At 33.8% G+C, this 14,464-nt stretch overlaps 1 protein-coding gene across 19 annotated transcripts in view; it reads left to right on the top strand.

Moving 5' to 3' along the window:
* Positions 1 to 14,464, top strand: part of Zc3h12b (zinc finger CCCH-type containing 12B) — a 305,889-nt gene that overhangs the window by 30,029 nt on the left and 261,396 nt on the right. For 14 of the 19 annotated variants that reach the window (XM_074063657.1, XM_074063651.1, XM_074063642.1 and 11 more), the window contains exon 2: positions 11,140 to 11,214. The exons of 4 other annotated variants lie outside the window; for them this stretch is intronic. The gene's annotated coding sequence lies outside the window, so the exon portion shown is untranslated. Of the gene's footprint in view, positions 1 to 9,430; positions 10,954 to 11,139; positions 11,215 to 14,464 lie in introns of those variants that run through there. One more of the 19 variants, XM_074063643.1, reaches the window with a different exon arrangement.

Raw genomic sequence — 14,464 nt, 5'->3', positions numbered from 1 at the left:
TAAACAAGTTTGATTCCACAGGTCATGTATAAGCCAGTCTCATTACTTATAAGTTGCTCCTTTGCTTTTGCAGGTCTGGGTTTGTATTATATACTAATACACTTAATGGTTCTTGCTAAGTTTAATCTCTAAATGTGCATTAGTATCCTTATATTCTATTTCCCTTCCTGCATACTTTTGAGGCTAGCATTAATAACCGAGGTGATTTGATTTGCTTATCATCAATAGACTTTTAATTTTCATGGAGTATGTTGTTATTGCTGCTGATTTGGTCTAAGTACCTGTTATCCCATAGAAACAGAAAAAAGGGGAATAAGAAAAATGTGTGTTATATTTTATATTTTAATTTTTTCTTAATTTGCAATAATTTGGGAGAGAAGGCTAAAATTTTCAAAGACTAGAATTTTTAGATGAACTGTTTGTGGCTTCCTTATAAATGTAATAACCAGAATTAGGTTAACAAAGTATTACCTTTAGGAATCTTACCTTAATAAAAGATGAGAATTATTTGTAGTTAATGTATCAGAGGATTATATATAAAGAGATTTCTAAAGCACTTAAAAGTCCTTTTAAGTAGTTTAAATAATCTTCTATACTGTTGTATTAATTTGCTTAGCAAACTATACAAAAATAATCTTAAACTTAATTTAAGCTTAGTCTCTTCCTGAATCATCACAAATTCTGCATTAGTGGGGTCCAAATTACAGTACAACAGAATTTCATTAATGATTCACTAATCAAGAATTTATTATACCCTGAATATATGTCATGCTAAAAATGTTTTTTTGTAGAGTTGTCATCCTGATGCTAAGTAATGGATTCTACCCTGTAGGAAAAGCAGCCAGAGTCCTACAGAAGTTAAATTCTTTACTGGGTCTCAGAGTATTGATACTTAATTCAAGTAAGTACTAAGAGGGGTAAAAGTAGGGAGATTTAGGTAAAAAAAATCTTCTAAATACTCTTACTAATTAGAATAGTAAATGTATTGGGCTATGAAAGGGATTTGAACATCAATTAATAAAAAAATATCCTTATCAGAAATGTTTGGGACCAGAAGCATTTCAGATTTTGGAGTTTTTCATATTTTGGAATATTTGCATAGACTTACAAGTTGATCATCCCTAATTCAAAAATCAGAAATATGAAATGTTCAGAAACCCAAAACATTTGAGTACTGACATTATGTTGAAAAAAATTGGATTTTTGGAGCATTTCAGATTTTCTTATTACGGATGATCAATAGATCATCTACAAATGTAGTGTAAGCAAAATTAAGGCAACAGTTACAGTAAACTTTCAGATGTTCTAAAAACTGCAGTGGCAATATTATTTAGATGTAAGTTCAATGCACTTACAAATTCTTATTGATTCATCAGCAGGAGAAAGGAAAATGTGCATTAACAGTAATACCCAATAGCCTTAAAATGCTGATGGTATTGCCAAAAATCTGAAAGTAGTAAAACTTCAGGACCTTCTTCCCAGTTCTGAGTTAACAATCAAGTAAGGAATATATATGTATTGATACTGATTTGTTCTATTTGTGTTGTGATACACTAAACTGTAAAACCCAGAGTTTTTGGTGTTCTGGGATGAAATTCTCCTGACAGCAAACAGAAACTTCTACTCTGATTAACTTTGACAAGTTAACCATAACAAAGCACAACTACACCTAATAATAAGGTTGCCAGAGACTTATTATTTACTACTGATGCTCTTTTGAGAGGGGAAAAACCTAGTTCTTTGTTTCTTGCCTTCTACAGTAATGATAATTTACCTCTACTGTGTAACTTTTTGCTCTTTAAAGATTTTAGATCTTATGTGTAACAGCAAGGAAAGCAATAAGACAGAGGTTGCTGGATCAATCAGAATATGAGTGTAGCTCTTTTGAATTTTCTTTAACTAATTAGAATTCTTTCCATTTCCTACCCCCTTTGCCAGTACTGTAACATGTATGATTAAAGCTTTACTGTGTGTGTTTTAATGGATGAGAGGAAGACAAACTAAATACTTTTCTCAAAACTAAACATCAAATATGGAGTATGAATTAGTGAAATCTATTTAATTCTTAGTACTTTGTATGAGTAGATGGGAGTAGAAGCTTAAAAAATTTGAAATCATTTGACTTTGGAAGATAATTTTGTAATTACATCTGAATATGAGCGTTTCTAATCAAGGTAATCCCAGAGACTCATTTCACTAAAGGCTATAGACTATAATAACTTGCTAATGAATTTCTAATTAAGTAAGGATTAATCTTAAGTATGTAATTAAGTGGTGGCAGGGATGCTTTACAGACGATGTCCAGAGCTTTAAGTTGTATAATTTGTTTGTATAATTTGTTTGTTGACCCCTGACCTCATTTTTTTGTCTTGATTAAAGAATTTTGGTAGCCAGGTATGGTGGGACATGCCTATAATCCCAGCTCCTCAGGAGGTTGAGGTGGAGGATTGCTTGAGCCCAAGAGTTTGAAACTATCCCGAGCAACAGAGTGAAACTCCATCTCAAAACAATAAAAATAGATTTTTTTTGGTAGCAAATAATAAAAGTGCACTTCAAACTAGCTTAAAGCAAAAATAAATAAATTCTATGTATTTATGTTAAGGACACAGAGTTTCTTGTGGTCGCCAAGGGCAGAAAATATAGCATAGGTACATGAAGGTCCTGAACTAGTATGAAGAGATAATAGGAAAGGAAACTTTATTCTCTCTCTCAGTCCCTCGTTTCATAGGGTCTCCTGTTTATCACTGTTTCTATCAGCGTATCTGCTTCTTTCTTCTCACTCACTAGCACATAGCCAAGCATGAATTTGCATATTCCAAATTAAGGCCATCAGAAGAGACTCATTAACATATCTGAGGCTCAATTCCAAATTCTGACTGACTCAGTTTAGACTATATATCCAGCCAGTATTTGATTATCTATGACTGGAGGCACAAGATCATGTTATTTATGAATATGACTATTAGGCCCCAGCCCTAAGTGAGGATACATACAGTTTCCAGAGAAGGGGCTGGACAGATTCTCAAATAGTATCTATCTACTGTGTAGTATAAACTGTAGTATGTAGAATATATTATGTAAAGATACATATATAAAATGTGTTTTTAAAACATGGAAGAAATAAATCACATTTGTCGTGTGCTTATTTCCATTCACAGAAGAATGAACGTTAGTGATTGTATCATTTAGCCATCTCATTTTAAGGAGGAGGATAATTATCAGAGATAATTTTTAAAAATTAAGACTTGTCCAAGATCACACAGCAAGTTAATATAAAAGTGTGTTTAGAATCTGAACCTTGTCGTTCTAGTTTTCCCTGGATACTAGCAACCAGAGTAACCAGAGTTTCTAATAAAATGTTAGCATTACTTTAAAATAAGCTTCATAAGACATGCATATTCTCTGTCTTTTGCCCTGTGCCATCTTGAGACTTGTCCACAAGAAAGCCATCACCAGATACAGCCCCTCAACCTTGAACCTCCAGAACCATGAGGCAAAATAAACTCCTCTTTATAACATAATAAAACCTCATAAAAATACAGTAATGTTTGATTTTTGTCTAAGTAAAATAAATATAAAAGAAATGCAAAATCATTCTCCTATATCATTACAAGGAGATAATATTTCAAAAGTCCATGAGTAACATCTGATTATTTTCAAAATTAAAACATATATAAAAACAAAGCATGGTTCTGAAGAGCAAATAATAATTAGAGAATATGATATATTATTGCTAGTCTTAAATAGTAATGTGAATATAATGTCTTGGCTACTGGGAAAGAAGAGTGTCAACCAAATAGGTTTTTCCCCATTTGATCAACATTTATTTATTGAGTGTCTGCTACATGTCCAACCCTGTTTTAGGCACTGAGGATACAGTGGTTCAGCGAACACAGTTCTTGCACCCATGGAATTTGCATTCTAAAGGATGATATGGGCAATGGATAAAATATGATATTTAATAATCAGTGATAAAGGCTGTGAGGCTAATAAAGGAGGATAAGGAGCAAAATGTGGTTCTATTTTAAATACAGTGTTCAGGAAAGGAGTCTCTAGTGAGATGACATTGGGTATAGGCCTGAATGAAACAAGGGAGCAGGACATGTGAATATCTGAAAGAAGAGCATTTAATACAGAGAGTAGAATGTTCAAAGTCCCTAAGGTAGAAACCTGGTTGATATATTCAAGGAATAGCAAGAATGCCAAGGTATGTAGAATGTGGAAAGTGAGGGAGACAGTGGTAGAAAACAAGGTAAAATATATTCAGAGGCCAAGTCCTCATGTAGCCCTTTGTAGAAGTTTTGGATTTTTACTTTGTGTGATGGTAAAGTATTGGGAGGTTGAGAGAAAAATGACTTGATTTATACATAAAGGGAATATTCTGGCCAATTTGTGCAGAATTCCTATTCATGCTTCACTTAGCCTCCACCAATGTTATGTTGCATAACAATATCAAAACCCAGGATATTAACATTGGTCTTGTTTAGATTTCCCATTTTTATAAGCACTTGTGTGTGTGTGTGGCTCTATGTATTTTTCACTTGTGTAGCTTCACATAATCAATATCACATCAAGATATTTGATTGTACCATTACCGCAGGGCTCTCATTCTAATTCTTCATAAAGTCACACCTACCTCCTTTACCTCTGACCTCTAATCTGTTCTCCATCTCTGTAATTATGTCATTTATGGATATTATATAATGTTCCTCTTCTCTCTAGTAATTTTCTTTTTTCTGAAGTTCACTTTATTTATTTATTTTTTAATTCACATTTCAGCCCATTGAGGTGGCACACAGTTGTAATTCCAGTACTTAGGAGGCAGACACAGGAGGGTCAAGAGTTCAAGTTTAGCCTTTATACATAGCAAGACCTTGTCTCAAAAAAAATGCATGTTTCAATGACATAGCTTTTTCTGTCCACTTACTTTCAATTACCCATGCCATGTTTTTTGTTTTTCTTTTATCTAGTGGGATTGCTGGATCATATGGTAGTTCTAGTTTTAATTTTATGAGGAACCTCCAAACTGTTTTCCATAGGCTGTAACACTTTACAGTCAAAGCAATAGTGTACAAAGGTTCCAATTTCTAATAACAATTGTTTTCTTTTTAAAAACAAATGTTATTGTATGTAGAGTGTATATAACATGATTTCGTGAAGTATATACACACATACACACACACACACACACACACATAGTTACTATGGTGAAACAAATTCACATATTTATAATCTCAACTAGTTACCTATTTTTTTCTCCTGGAGCAAGAACACCAATAAATCATTCATTTAGCAAAAATCATGAATACTATATACTACTTTTAACTATAATCCTTACATTGTAAGGTTTAAGTACAATACTTGTTTTATGTTTGTTGTTTTGTTTTTTTAAATAATGACCATGTTAAAAGGTATGAGGCCACAACTCATTATAGTTTTGATTTGAATTTTTCAGATGATTAGTAGTGTTGAGATCTTTCATATATCTGTTGATTGGCCATTTGTATGTCTTCTTTGGAGTATCGTCTCTTCAAGTCCATTATGTATTATAATGAGGTTATATTTTTCTATTTGAGTTGTATTATGAGTATGTATGTTTCACATATTAGCCCCTTATCAGATGTATAGGTTTTAAAACCTTTTATCTCTATTGATAAGCCTTTTAAGTCTATTGATAGGTTCCTTTGCTATGCAGAAGCTTTTTAGTTTATTTGGTTCCACTTGTCCATTTTTGCTTTTGTTTCCTGTGCTCCAAAAAAGTCATTGCCAGGACCGATGTTACGAGGCTTTTCTCCTTTATTTTGTTTTTAGCAGTTTTATGGTTTCAAGCCTTTCATTTAGCCTTTAATACATCTGGAGTTGATTTTTGTCTACTGTGTAAGATAAGGATCCAATTTCATTCTTTTGTGTAGATATCCAGTTTTTCTGCCACCAACTATTGAAGAGACCATACTTACCATGTAATCTTGGCATCATTGTCAAAGATCACTTAATGGCATATGTGTGCATTTATTTCTGGGCTTATTATTCTTTTCCAGTTGTTCTATATGTCTGCCCTTTAGCCAGTTCCATACTGTTTGATTACTATAGTTTGTATACTATGTTTTGAAATCAGGGAATGTGAAGTTTCCAGCTTTGCTGTTCCTTCTCAATATTGTTTTGGCAATTATATGTCCTTAGTGGATCCATATGAATTTTGGGATTGTTATTTTTATTTTTGAAAAAAGTGTTATTGGGAGGTTTATGGGGATTCCACTGAATCTGTACATTGTATTGAATAGTATGGACATCTTAACGTTATTAGGTCTTCTAGTCTATTAACACAGGATGTTTTTCAATTTATTTGTTTCTTCATTAATTTCTTTCATCTGTGTTTGATAGTTTTCAATGTGCTAGTCTTTCATCACCTTGATTAAATTTATTCTTAAGTATTTTATTTTGATGCTGTAGACAATGCAACTGTTTTCTTAATTTTCTTTTTTGTGTTGTTCTTTATTAGTGTATGGAAAAACAATTTTTTTGTATGTTGATTTTCATCCTGCTACTTTAATGAGTTCATTTATTAGTTCCAACAGTTTTTTGTGAAGTCTAGGATTTTCTGAATAGAAAATCACCTCATCTGTGAACAGAGATAATTTTCCTCTTTCTTTTCTAACTTAGGTGCCTTTATTTCTTTTTCTTATCTAATTGCTCTGGATAGAATATTTAATGCTATCTGTAGTAGAAGTGGTGATCATGAGCATCCTTCCTTTTTCCTGATTTTAAAGGAAAAGTTTTCAATTTTTCACCAGGGAGTATCTTAGCTGTGGGTTTTTCATTTATGGCCTTTATTTTGTGGAAGTCAGTTCCTTCTATTCTTAGTTTGTTGATAGTTTTTTTTTTATCATGAAAGAGTGTTGACTTTTGTCAAATGCATTTTATGTATCTATTGAGATGATCATGTGATTTTTTTTATCATGAAAGAGTGTTGACTTTTGTCGAATGCATTTTTTGTATCTATTGAGATGATCATGTGATTTTATTCTTCATTTTGTTAAGGTGGTGTATCATATTAGCTGATTTTCATGCGTTCAAACATCCCACAGACAAATCCTACTTGGGCATGGTATATATTCCTTTTAATGTGCTGGTGAATTTGGTTTGCTAGTATTTCATTGAGGATTTAAAAATCTGTGTTCATCAGAGATATTGGCCTGTTTGTTATCAAAATGAGTTTGGAAATTTGCTCTTCTCTTCAATTTTTTGAAAGAGTTTTATGAAGATAGGAGTTAGTCCTCATTCTCCCTTTCCTCCTTCTTTTGGTGGTGCTATGGTTTGGCCTCAGGGCCTGGCACTTACTAGGAAACCACTTGGGCCACACCTGTAGCCCTTTTTGCTTTAGGTTCCTTTTCAGATAGGGTCTTGCATTTTTGCCCAGGCTGGCCTCAAACAGTAATCTTCCTGCCTATGTCTCCCCTTAGCTGGGATAGCAAATGTGTGCTTTATTAGTGCATTTTAATTGTACAAAGGTATTTTGCTGTGATACTTCCATACATGAACATAATATGCTTTGATCAACTTCACCCCCTCTACTACTCTTTCTTATCCCCCCTTTAAAAACAATTTTATTGGGTTTCATTATTCTATTTTCAAATATGCATATAAAGTACTTTGATCATATTCATCCCCCATTACGCCTCTCTTTCTCCCTTCACCTTCCTCCTGGTTCTGTACCACTCCTAAACAATCACCCTCTTTAATTCAGGTCTTCTTTTGCATTCATGCCTTAAAAATTGTCTAGATTTTATATGTGAGCTGGAGCATGCAAAATTTGTCTTGCTGAGTCTGACTTGTTTCACTTAACATGATGATCTCCAGTTCAATCCATTTTTTTGCAAATGGCATACTTTCAATCTTCTTTATGACTGAATAATACTCCATTATGTATATACCACATTTTCATTATCCATTCATTGGTTGATGGGCACCTAGGCTGATTCCATAGCTTAGCTATTATGAATAGTGCTGCTATAAACACAGATGTGCAGGTATCTCCATTGTATGCTGACTTATATTCCTTAAGGAGATCTTTTTTTTTCAGTGTACATATTTGTCTCTATAAACTTCCCCCTTAGTGCTGCTTTTGCTGAATACTATAAAAGTTTTGGTATGTTGTATTTTTGTTTTTCTCAGGGTATTTTTCAGTTTCCCTTTTTATTTCTTTTCTCATCTGTTGGTTGTTCAAAAAATGTGTTGTTACAATCTATATATGTTGAATTTTACAATTTTCCTTCAGCTGTTGCTTTCTAGTGTCATTCTATTGTGGTTGGAAGCTAGACATGGTGGTTCATGTTTATAATCCCATGGTGGTAGGCTGAGGCAGGAGGATCGCAAGGTCAAGGTCAGCCTGGGCTACATAGTAAGATCCTTTCTCAAAAAACAAAACAAAACAAAGCAAACACACAAACAAAAAGCCCCCAAACAGAAACATTGTGTTTGGAAAATATACTTGATATGATTTAAATCTTCTTGAGTTTTCTTCTTGTTTGATAAAATTTATTTTATGACCCAAGGTGATTTATCTAGATACCGTTTTATGTGTGTTTGAGAAGCGCACATATTCTAATGTTGGATGGAGTGTTCTTTATATATCTGCTAGGTTCATTTAGTCTTTAGTATTGTTCAGGGGCTGTGTTTCAATGTGTATTTGATGAAAATATGTATTTTGCTTATTGTTCTATACCTTTAGGTGCAATAAATTTATAGTGTTATTTAAATCTTCTTGTATCCTTTTTGATCTTCTGTTGGGTTACTCTAACCCTTTTTGAAGAAGAGTTTTGAATTTCGTGTTATTGTGTTACTGTGTGTTTCTTCAGTTCTATCATTTGTTGCATGTATTTGTGTACACATATTGCAACATATATTAGGTGCATATATGTTTGCAATTCTTTCTTTACAACTGACTATTATATGTCTTACTTTTCTCTTGTGACAGTTTTTGACTTAAAGTCTATTTTTTTCTGATATAAGTATGGCTACTGTTGCCTACTTTTAGTTACTATTTGGTGAGCTAGATCTTTTGTTTTTTGATTATTCATTCAGTTACTCTGTCTTTTGATCAAGGAGTTTAATCCATCTGTATTTAAAGAAATTATTGATGAATAGGACTTACTATTGCTATTTTGTTAATTGTTTTCTTTCCTATACTTTTCTGTCTCTCTTTTTCTCTCTTACTATGTTCCTTTGTGTTTCATTGACCTTTATGTAGAGACATGTTTTTGTTCCGTTCTCATTTTCTTTTGTGTATCTTTAGAATTTTTTTTAGTTATTATGGACTTACATTAAACTTCTTACAATAGTCTCTATATAAGATTATATCAACTTACTTTCAAAAACATACAAAAGCTATACTTTTTACTTTTCCCTCACAGTTTACGTCATTGATATCACAAGTTTAATATTTTGCATTGTCCTTCTAATAACATATCTTTATATTTATAATTATTTTTGTACTTTTGTTCAATACTTTCTATGCCACAATTATAAGTGATTTGTGCACCTCCTTTTCAGTGTTAGAGTATTCTGTTTTGTCTCCATATTTACCTTTACCCTGATGCTTCATATGCTTTCGTGTTACTTTCAGTTACCCTTTTGTTTCAACTGAAAGACTCCCTTTAGCATGTATTGTAAAACAGGTCTAATGGTGATGAATTTCCTCTGATTTTGCTTATATGAGAAAGTCTTTATTTATCTCTCTTTCGAAGGCCAGTTTTTCTAGATAAAATTTTCTTGGTTATCATTTTTTTCATTTCTTACCCTTTCTCTCTCTCTCATCATATTCTTCTTTTAGTTCCATGATATGTACATTAATCTATTTGATGGTATCTCATAAGTCCCTCAAACTTTCTTTATTCTTTATCATACATTTTCTTTTTTGTTCCTCTGACTGGTAATTTCAAATGGCCTGTCTCAAGTTTTCTGGTGCCTTCTGCTTTATCAAGGATGCTCTTGAAGCTCTCTGGTGAATTTTTTCATTTTAGGTATTATATTCATTAGCTCAGAATTTTGTGGTCTTTTATTTTCTGTTGCTTTACTGGTATTCTTATTTTGTTTATAAATCATTTTTCTGAGCTTGTTGAGTGTATGGTGGTTGTATTGAATTCTTTGTCAGATAATTTGTATACCTTCTTTAGGGTCAGGTTTTGGAGATTTATTCTATTGGTTTATTTAGTCCACATTTCCTTATTTTCTTGTTCCTTCAAGTGTTTTGTATCATTGTGTTTGAGAAAATGGATACTTCTCCAGATCTTTACTGATTGACTTGACACATGAAAAGACTTTCACCAATCAGCCTGGTTAGAGATTCTGGGGACCTCTCAGACCTTTTCAGTGGATGTTTCTTCTCTGGATTTGTGTATGTAAAATTCCCGATTAAAAGGATTTACTAGTTCCCTTTTTTCATTTCATAATGTGTTTCCCCCTCTGCTGTTTTTCTGTGGTACTGCATGTTCTTTGGAGCTGCTGCAGGCTGCCCATCTTCCTTTAGTTCTTAGTATGTCCCTCAAATTTCTATGGGTTTCATCAGTGCTTTGAATCTGGTAAAAAAAAAAAAAAGAAACCATCTCTGTAGTCAGACCCCTTAGAAGCTAAAATGTTAGATGTTTACTTTATTCTTCGCCTCTCTCCTAGCCCTGAGGGAGAGAGAGGCCACTCTCTGACTGCTCTGCTACATTTCCTGTGGAGCAGCAGCAAGTCACTCATCTCTTTTATTCTCAGCTGCCTTCCTGGGCATGTCAAGTATGCTGGGTCCTGTCAGCCTTCTGAGATTGGTGAGACATAAACCAATCACTTGGGCAGCTCCCTGAAAAAATATCATGTTGGACACATGTTCCAGCTCCTTCACTCCTGATGAGAATCTGAAAGTTGGGAATTTTCACCTTTTTGTTCCATGCTGAACTTGGAGGAAGTACTATGGTAAATGAGTGTATTCCAGTCCAAACCTTTGCTCTTATTCTCGGTGGCCCCCAACCTGGTACCCCTTCCCATCAGTGCACTGATTTCATGCAATACATAACTTAGATCCTCAATGTCTCCTCGCTGCCCCCCCACAAAAGCCCTGCATGGTGGATATATATTTCAGTCTTCTTTTTCCCTCCCCAGGGACTCAGGGAGAAACCAAGAATTGAGTCTTCTCCTTATTGCACTGGGCTGAGCTGGACAGAGAGACCATGGCTAGTAAGTACCACAGAATTTCCTCCTGACTTCACAGTAGCAGGTTTTGTGCTTCCTGTCATATAGGAGCTTATTAGTTGGTTTCAGGACTCAAGTGAATTGAATTGGTGTCTCCATTGGAAAAAGAAAGGTCTCAGATTTTCTGTTCTGTCATCTTATTCATATCAGTGGTCTCCATTTTATTGTTTTTTGTTTGTTATCTGTGTTTCTCCTTGCATTTGAAATCATTCTTTTTCATTTCTTTCTGGAACTCTAATGATAAAGACAAATGTTAGATCTTTTGTTATACTCTACAGATCCCTGACATACTTGTTCTTTTTTTATTTTTTTGTACTATTTTCACTCTTTTTTAAGACTGGGTAAATTATACTGATCTGTCTTCAACCTTGCTAATTCTCTTCTTTCTCATCTTGAATCTAGTATTGAGTCCACCCAGTGATTTTAAAAAATGGCTGTTGTATTTTTTCAGTTCTGTAATTTGCATTTAGTTCTTTTTAAAACCTAACTCCCATTTCTTTGTTTAGATTTTCTATTTTTTGCATTTGTTTTAAAGCAGTGTTGGAGGGAGTGACAGTTTGGGGTTTTGAACTCAGGGCCTTGCACATGTGCACCACCACTTGAGCCACACCCCCAGCCCAATTTGCTTTTTAGTTATTTTTTAAGTAGGGTTTCATGCTTTTTTGCCCAAGCCATCCTAGAACTACAGTCCTCCTACCTCTGCCTCCTTGTAACTGGGATTATGGGCATGCACTACCATGCCCAGCTTGTTCTTTGAGATAGGGCTTTGCTAAACTTTTTGCCAAGGCAGACCTTGAACAGCAATCCTCCAATCTCTGCCTTCCAGGTAGCTAGGATTACAGGTGTGAGCCACCACACCCAGACCTCAACAGAATTTTTAATTACTTGTTGAAGCACTTTTATGACAGTGGCTTTAACTTCCTTGAAGTTATATGGTATAGGTGTTCAGTTAATTTTCTTTTCTCAATCAATTTGTAGTTTCCTTAGTTCTTGGCATGGGGAGTGATTTTTTCCATTGGATCTTGGGCATTTTGGTTACTATTTTAGGAGTCTCTTGATCCTATTTAAATCTTCTGTTTGAGTAGTTAGTCTTCCTTTTTAGATTTAGAATGTAGGTCCTGGCTTACTTTTATGGGTCCCAAGTTCAATTACACTTTAGTTTTCAGAATCATTTTAATATAATTTTGATTTGATTTAATAAAATTACTTAGGAATGAAATGAATGTACATAGAGAATAAGCCCAAGAGCCAGTCTTAACACATTGCAGCATTTAGAGTTAGGAAAATAAAGAATCTAGTAAAGGAAATAAAAATAAACAGCTAGTATTGTAGGAGGAAAAGAAGAATAATTTTTTGTCACAAAATCGATAGCTTTCCTATATAGCAAAAACAAGCATGCTGAGAAAGAAATAGCCTCAAAAAATACCTGGGAATATACTTTAACCAAGGAGGCGAAGGACCTCTACAATAAAAACTATAAAACATTGAAAAAAGAAATTTAAGAAGACACTAGAAGATGGAAAGATCTCCCATATTTCTGGATCAGCAGAATTAATATTGTGAAAATGGTTATACTACTGATCTATAGATTCAGTGCAATCGCCATAAGAATTCAAATGCCATTCTTCATAAAACTGGACAAAACAACTCTACAATTCATATGGAAGCTCAAAGATTCCGAATAGCAAAGGCAGACTTGAGTAAAAAAGAGCAATGATGTAGGTATCACAATACCTGATTTCAAATTATAGTATAGAGCCTTAGTAACAAAAACAGCATGGTACTGGCACAAAAACAGATAAAGAGGCCAACAGAATCACACAGAAGATCCAGAAATAAACCCACCCAGCAGAAAAACAGACATGCAGACCAGCTACAGCTATCTGATCCTCTACAAAGGTGCTAAAACATATGTCAGAGAAGGCAGCCTCTTTAACAAATGTTGCTAGGAAAACTAGATAGACTGAAACTAGATCTCCATCTCTCACCCTTTATAAAAACAAATTCAAAAGGGATCAAAGGCCTATGTAAGACCTGAAAATTTGAAACTACTACAGGAAAACATAGGAAAAATACTTCAAGATACAGGCATACGCAATAATTTTCTGAATAGGACTGTGATAGCTCAGGAAGTGAGAGCACAAATTGACAAATGAGATTGCATCAAATTAAAAACCTTATACACATCAAAGGAAACAACTACCTGAGTGAAGAGACAGTCTACAGGATTAGAGAAAACCATTTGCCTGATATTCATCTGGCAGGGGATTAATACCCAGGATATATAGAACTAAAAAAATTAAACACAAAAGAACAAATAATCCAATCAATAAATGGGCAAGTCCTCTAAGAACAAGTATAGATGGCCAATAAATACATGAAAAAAATGTTCAACAGTTTTAGCTACAAGGGAAATGCAAATCAAAACTACATTGAGATTCCATTTTATCCCAGTCAGAATGGCTATCATCAAGGATGATAAGTGCTGGTGAGGAAGTGGAGAAAATGGAACCTATATATACTGTTGGTGGGGATGTAAATTAGTGCAGCCACTATGGAAGTTGGTATTGAGGTTCCTCAAAAAAAAATTAGAACTACCATCTGATATCTGATCCAGCTATACCTTTCCTGGGTATATACCCAAAAGAATCAAAGTCAGCATATAACATACTTGTACACCCATGTTTATCATAACACTATTCACAATAGCCATGTTATGAAATCAGCAGGTGCCTAACAACCAATGAATGGACAATGAAAATGTGGTATATATACATAATGCAGTATTATTTAGCCATAAAGAAGAATGACATCATGTTATTTTCAGGAAAATAAATGGAACTGGAGTTCATGTTATTAAAAATAAGCCAGACTCAGAAAAACAAATATCACATATTTTCTTTCATATGCTAAATGTGTATTTTTAAAAAAGACACAAGAGTAGAAAGAGGACTATTTGGGAAGAGAAATGGTACCAATAGGAGGTGGTGGTGGCGAACAAGAGAGTGTAATAGGGAGGCTTATATGGTCAAAGTACATTGTATATGTAAGATAAGACAATATTTTGTCCAATTAAAACATGCTAATTAAAAAGACAGCTGTGGAAAATAGATACCTTTCAAGCCTACAAAATAAAAGTAAATTTTAGAAAGAAATACTTCATTGTCATGAAAGCCATGTGAAGCAAGTGTTTCTAGGACAAAGGAATGACCAATTGCACAAATGTTAAGAGGCC

This window comes from Castor canadensis, chromosome X (genome assembly GCF_047511655.1).
Source record: "Castor canadensis chromosome X, mCasCan1.hap1v2, whole genome shotgun sequence".
Classification (NCBI taxonomy): Eukaryota; Metazoa; Chordata; class Mammalia; order Rodentia; family Castoridae; genus Castor; species Castor canadensis.
This window is presented reverse-complemented; position numbering and strand designations above follow the sequence as displayed.